At 48.3% G+C, this 7,333-nt stretch overlaps 1 pseudogene; it reads right to left on the bottom strand.

Annotated features, from left to right (window-relative positions):
- Window positions 1-1,350: 1,350 nt before the first annotated feature.
- On the bottom strand, window positions 1,351-5,805 carry LOC118628748 (annotated as a pseudogene).
- Between the last annotated feature and the right edge of the window lie 1,528 nt (window positions 5,806-7,333).

Genomic DNA, 7,333 nt, shown 5'->3' with positions numbered 1-7,333 from the left:
GTGCGGGACTACACAAGGTAAAGGAGACTGTTAAGACTCAAGGGCTATTGTCCCACGTTAAGGTGTCCCAGAGTTAGAGGCAGACCAAAAAAAGAAAAAAAAAAAACTGGTCCATAATCTGCAGGACAAAAGAAACCCTGACAGTTTAAGAGCCCTTGTCCTCCCAGGCAGAGGACAGGTGAGGTGTTAAGGCATCTGAAGGTCTTAGGCCTGGGACTTTCTAGGAGGAACCCAGGCTCCTCAGTGGCCCCCACTGCATCTGCCCTGGAGACTAGATCCTGCCCTGCAACTTAATTACAAGGAATAAAATAAAAAGTACAGTATACAAGGTCATATAAGGAGGAAATTTAGATGACGCTCATTCCATTTTTATCATCTTGCCATATAAAAGGTTACTTAAAACTATGTCTTTTGCATATAAGTGAAGGTTAGAATATTTGGTCGGCTGGAAATATTGCTAGGCACAGATGTCTGCAACCGCATCAAAGCACAATAGAGATTTATGATGAAACAAAGCTCCAAGCTGAAGAAGCGCCAGGGACGCACCCTCAGGGGTCTTGGCCCAGGAGGGGCACCTCAAGCCAGGGGTGGGGAGAATCAGACACTTGATTAAATGGAGGATTTCAGCAGACCCTGCAGCTGGCAGCCTCCTGCCATGCCAGGCACACGATCCCTGTGGGAGGCCGTCCCCTTGGTCCCCAAACCCTTATGCATTTGCTACTGCAAAAAGGCCCTGCCAGAGCAGAGGGTTTTAAGGCACAAGAAAGCCAAGTGGAGGTTTGGGAATGACCACACTGCAGGCTGCAGAAGGCGCAGGCGTACTGTCCACGCATCACCAGGAGCCTGAGGCTGGCACCCCATCTCCCCAAGGTGAGCAAGGTAAATTAGATTTAATTTTAAAAAAAAACAGGTAAACTGATTTTTATTTATTTATTTATTTATTTATTTATTTATTTATTTATTTATTTATTTTTATCCTCACCTGAGGACATTTTTCCTTTTTTGTTGTTGTTGTTCAGGTAGAGTGGGAGGGAGAGAGAGGAAGAGAGAGAGAGAAACATCGACGTGAAAGGGACACATCGAGTGGCTGCCACCTGCACAACCAACCAGGGCTGGGAACAAACTGCAACCGAGGTCACACACCCTTAGCGGGAACCGAACCAGGGTCTCTGGGGACCACGGGCCGACGCTCTAACGGCTGAGCCAAACCGGCCAGGGCTGATTTTCTCTTTTAAAAAAATAAAATCTCTGGTCTTTTAAGGTCACTTCAGCTGCTTTCAAGTGGCTATTTTCTGGAATGATGGAAGTTGATGCCAGGATTACGCAGCAGGCTGGTCCTGGGGGTGGGGCCTAGGTAGTGGACTTGGAGAAGGACACTCGCAGGTGGTGGCTCTCGCCCAGGTCGTGGTTGTGCAGGTCGATGAGTGCCTGGATGGCCCCTCAGCTGAACCCATCTGGATCCGTGCCATCTTGCGGTCCTCTGGAAGAACTTGAACCCTTTGACCATTGCACCGTTGCTGGAGCAGAGGATCTTGAGATCATCCTCGGATATGGAGGGCGGGATGTTGGAAAGGTGCAGGGTGGCTGAGGGTGGGAAGATGTTCTGGAAGTTTTGGAGCCTGGCTTCTTGAAGCAGTGCAGGGGTGGGTTCCCGTAGTCCTTGGTGAGGCCCTGGTCCTCCTGGCCCTCGCGGGGCAGCTGCACGTTTTGGTGCTTGGAGGTATGATGCGCACCGCTTTCCATGCAGCTTATGCCCATTGAGATGGCTCATGGCCAGCTGGGCCTGGCTCCCATCCGCCTTCTTACTGAACACAATCTTCACCCGCTGCACATCGCCATACATGCTGAAAAGAATAAAGAGGTTTGGGGGTGTGACTCTCTCAGGGTTGAGGTTGCCGACCAGCAGAACAGAATTCCCAGCCCCTGCTAGGCCTGGAATGGCCATCCGGCCAGCTGCCGCTGCTGCCGCTGGGATGGCCAGAGCGGCCAGGGCTCCATGCACATTGGGAACACAAAGGCCTGCAGCTTGAGGACTGGCAAAGGGGGGAGGGAAACCAGCTCCTGCATACGCAGAGGCTGACATTATACCCGGTGCACCAAAGGCCGCTGCCATGGTTTGATCTAGCGACGGCTGGCTGTCACCAGAGGGTAGGTCAGGACGGGTGTAGTCTCGATCTTGTCGTTGTTGACTTGATGTTGAGGCTGGTAAGCTTAGAAAAGTCGATGCGGAGTGTGCAGCAAGCACTGCAGATGTTCTGCCCGCCCAGCGACAGCTCAGCGTGCCGGGCGCTCAGGGGTTCGGCATACAGCAGCAGAGCCTGCAACGGGCCGTTCTTGGTGAAAGTGATGATTCTCAGAACTGGGCCAAACCTGAGAAGATCTGATGAAGCACGTCCAGGGTGACCGGGTAGAAGAGGTTCTCCACGATGGTCCTGAGCACTGGACTCTGGCCGGCCGTCGCCACCCCAGCATCCAGAGCCGCGGCCGAGGCAGCCAGCGACAGGTTCCCTGACGGAACCGAGCCCACGGCCTGCAAGGCTGCCTGGGCCGAGCCTGGTTAGGTGAGCTGTCGGTCTGAAGCTCCTTGTGGTTGGAGAACAGGGTGTGGATGGGCCGCCGCGAAGCACAGGTGTCACCGGGGCGTAGTAGTTCACCATGGTGTTGGCTGCCTCCTCTGTGTTCACCCCAACGAAAGCCTGGTTTTTCCCTTTCAGCATCAGGAGGTTTGTGACCTTCCCAAAGGGCAGTCCCGGGGAAATGACCTCGGCCTCGGTGACATCGCTGGGAAGCTTCTGGATGTGGATCACTCTGGAGGGGACACCTGTACTTCTGTTGTCACCTTTGAACTTCTTGCTGTCATTTCCCTTTGCTGCAGAAGCTGAGTTGCTGCTCATGACAAAGGGCCCGTTAGTGACGCAGGCAGAGGAGCTCGTCAGATGCCCGCTTTGTACCAGCTGCCGTGTCTGGGACAGTGCCGTCCACTGCACGCAGAAGAGCCCGCCGAGGACGGGGTGGCGGCGCCGGAAGAGCAGGAACCAGCCCGACGGCTCCGAGTCGTAGACTCACAAAATGGCGGAGACCTAAAATAGCCTTCCTTGTAGAGACTTTCCAGTTTCCATTTTTGTAGCAATTTGATATGATCAGGCCTTAAGATTCTCTATTAGATACTATTTTAAAAAATTGTTTTTTTTTATTGCTTTTAGAGAGAGAAGAAGGGAGATAGAGAGAGAGATAGAAACACTGATGAGCGAGAACATCGACTGGCCGCCTCCTGCGTGCCCCCCACTGGGGATCTGGCCCACAACCTGGGCATGTGCCCTGACCAGGAATCGAACTGGCGACCTCTTGGTGCATGGGTCGATGCTCAACCACTGAGCCACACCAGCCGGGCTACTAGATACTATTTTATTTATTTATTTATTTATTTATTTATTTATTTATTTATTTATTTTTTATCCTCACCCGAGGACATTTTTCCATTTTTTGTTCAGATAGAGTGGAAAGGAGAGAGAGTAAGAGAAAGAGAGAGAAATATCAACGTGAAAGGGACACATCGAGTAGCTGCCTCCCGCATGACCCAACCAGGGCCAGGGACAAACTGCAACGAAGGTATGTGCCCTTAGTGGGAACCGGATCTCTCTGGACCACAGGCTGACACTCTAACCAATGAGCCAAACCGGCCAGGGCTTAGATACTATTTTAGCTTTCTTCTTCTTTTTTTTTTAATCCTCACCCGAGGACATTTTCCCATTTTTTTGTTCAGGTAGAGTGGGAGGGAGAGAGGGGAACAGAGAGAGAGAGAGAGAGAGAGAAACATCGATGTGAAAGGAACACATCGAGTGGCTGCCACCCGCACGACCGACCAGGGCCGGGGACAAACTGCAACCGAGGTACGCGCCCTTAGCAGAAACCGAACCCGGGTCTCTCAGGACCGGAGGCCGACGCTCTAACCGCTGAGCCAAACCGGCCAGGACCTTAGATACTATTTTAAATAACACAGACACAATGACCAGATTTAAGGATAAATTTGAGTTTAAAGGACTAGTTTGGGATTAAAACCATCTGAAGCAGATCTTGAGCATTAGCTGACATTGACATGGAGAGTATGTTTGAGCCCCAAGCATGATTTAATCAATCTACTTATGCATGGTTGGGATCCAATTATGACTTTTATCACCATTTCTTTGGAAAGAACTAAATAATGTATGGTAGTATTTCCAACAATGTATTTATTTCAAAGATTCTCATTGCACCAGTGTGAATACTGCAAACACACACACACAAAAAAACAATTGTAAATATGTATTAAGAAATCTAGCCCTGGCCAGTTTGGCTCAGCGGTTAGAGCGTCGGCCTGCAGACTAGAGAGTCCCGGGTTCGATTTCCGCTAAGGGCAGGTACCTCGGTTGCAGTTTGTCCCCAGCCCCGGTTGGGATCCTGTAGGTCATAACCAGTTTATGTGTCTCTCTCACGTGGATGTTTCTCTCTCTCTCTTCCCCCCTCTCTCTCTTAAAAAAAAAAAAAAAGAGGGTGTTGGGTCCGAGAGAGCTGAGAAGGCATGCCCAAACAACCGTTCTCAATTAGGGGAAATGCTGTCCCCGGGCCATTTGGCAATCTGTGGACATGTTGTTTAACATGTTGTTTACGCCTGGGGAAAGTGCTACTGTCATTTGATGGGTGTGGTTTAGAATGCTGCTAAATATCCTACGATGCACAAGACAGCCCCACAGCAGAGAATCAATCATCTAAAATATCAATAGTGCTGAGGTTGAGAAACCCTGATCCATAGAAACTCTCCCATATGCACTTTGTGGTTAACGCAAAGACGTCATTATGCTGCTGACTGTCATAAGGGAAACGGGAATGGGGTGGGAGGGTGAGTGTATGGAACTCTAGGTACTTTGCTCAACTATGTACTTTGCTTAAATTCTGGGAATTTAAAACTGTCCTAAAATAAAATCTATTATTATATTTTTTAAAACCATGCTGGTAGTTTTAGGAGCCTAGATCCTAACCCCATTTTACATACGGACACAATGTATTATTTGTAAGATTTGAATATACACCGCATTTTTCAGCCACGCAGCTACTATCTATGTAGAGGGATAGCTGCACTCTGTTTTGTTTGGAACTTTGCCAAGACTTGGTCACCATTTCAGAAAATCACATCTCTAGCAGCAGACTAGGTCTCTGAGCGGGGCGCCTCACCTGTTATGCGCGCGTTTGCAGCGGTTGTTCTCACTGTGTTCTCCAAAGAACTTCGCTGTGCCTGAGCGCTCACATCTCAAACACAAGCATTTATTACTAAATACTTTTCTTTATCCGGTGTAGTACCACCAGGATTTTATATTGACATTAACTTGCTGTGTCTAGGTAGGTTTTTATTATCTATTAATTTCATTGGAGGATAGTAACAATATTTGTTTTTTGTTTTTTTGCTTTTATCGTCAGTTAGTGCAGGAGGGAGAGAGGGAGGAAGAGGGAGAGAGGGAGGAAGAGAGAGAGAAACATCGAGGTGAGAGAGACACATAGAGTCGTTGCCACCCACAGGGCAAACTGCAACCGAGGAACGTGCCCTTAGCAGGAACCGAACCGGGGACTCTCTGGTCCATGGGCCGACGCTCTAACCGCTGAGCCAAACCAGCCAGGGCCAAAATATTTGTTATTAAAAGGGTGACTGAGTCTGATTGAATTGAGAACCTCACCTTTAAAGTGAAATCCAAACTCCTTTCTCAGCCCTCAGGCCTGTCATAACCAGCCTCTGCCCATCCTTCCACGGTGCCTACCAAAGGGTTCTATTTGCATGCCCCAAAATGCGTCAGTATTGTCATGTCCCTGGTCTTGGTACACGCTGTTCTCTCCCTGAAATGCCCTCAATCCTCTTCGTACACAGTCTCAACGAATGCTGCATTCCTCCAACCTCAGCTCCTCACATCCTTCCTTTGAAACTTGGGCCACGGCTGTGCCCCACCTGCACTGCCGTTTCCCTAATTTTCTTTAAATGGCCATTTTTCTTTTTTTTTGAAAAAAAATTTTTTTTTCTTTATTGATTTTAGAGAGAGAGGAAGGGAGAGGGAGAGAGATAGAAACTTCGATGAGAGAGAGGAGCATCAACATCGATTGGCTGCCTCCTGCATGCCCCCCACTGGGGATTTGGCCCACAACCTGGGCATGTACCCTGACCAGGAATCGAACTGGTGACCTCTTGGTGCATGGGTCAATGCTCAACCACTGAGCCACACCAGCTGGGCTAAATGGCCCATTTTTCTTAAATAATTTTAATGTACATTAAGTTTATAAACAGATTTATTTTTAAATTTAAATAATTTTTTTTTTATCCTCACCCGAGGACATTTTTCATTTTTTGTTCAGATAGAGTGGAAGAGAGAGGAAAAGAGAGAGAGAGAAACATCGATGTGAAAGGGACACATCGAGTGGCTGCTTCCCGCACGACCAACAAGGGCCGGGGACAAACTGCAACCGAGGTACATGCCCTTAGCAGGAACCAAACCCGGGTCTTTCTGGACCGCAGGCCGACACGCTAACCACTGAGCCAAACCGGCCAGGGCTAAATTTAAATAAATTCTTAAAAGTTTTATTTGAACAAATTTATATATTTTTAAATACTTTAATTGATTTTTTTTGGAGAGAGAAATAGGGAGAGTGAGAGAGAAACATTGATGTGAGAGCAGAACATTAATCGGCTGCCTCCTGGAGGCCCTCTACTGGGGATTGAGCTGGAAACCTGGGCATGCGCCCTGACCAGGAATCAAATCAGCAACCTTTCAGTGCACAGGACAACGCCCAACCAACAGCCACACTGGCCAGGGCAACAAATTTATATATATGTATATGTGTGTGTGTGTATATATTTTTTTATCCTCACTCGGGGACATTTTTGCATTTATCTTTAGATAGAGCAGTAAGGAGAGAGGGAGGAAAAGAGAGAGAAACATCAATGTGAAAGAGGCACATCCATTGGCTGCCACCCACAGAACCCCATGGAGCCAGGGACAAACTGCAACTGAGATATGTGCCCTTAGCGGGAACCGAACCCGGGTCTCTCTGGTCCACAGGCCGTCGCTCTAACCACTGAGCCAAACCGGCCAGGGCAACAGATTTATATTTTTAATTTATTTACATTTAATTTGTATTTAATTCTAGTAAGTGTTTGTTTATTTATTTATTTAATCCTTACCCGAGGAAACATTTGCATTTATCTGCAGAACCAGAGGGAAGAAGAGAGAGAGAGAGAGAAATATCCACATGAGAGAGACATATCAAATGGTTGCCACCCACACGACCCCAACCAGCTCAGGGCAAACTGCAATGA

The sequence above is a fragment of the Molossus molossus genome, unplaced genomic scaffold (assembly GCF_014108415.1).
Source record: "Molossus molossus isolate mMolMol1 unplaced genomic scaffold, mMolMol1.p scaffold_m16_p_13, whole genome shotgun sequence".
NCBI lineage: Eukaryota > Metazoa > Chordata > Mammalia > Chiroptera > Molossidae > Molossus > Molossus molossus.
This window is presented reverse-complemented; position numbering and strand designations above follow the sequence as displayed.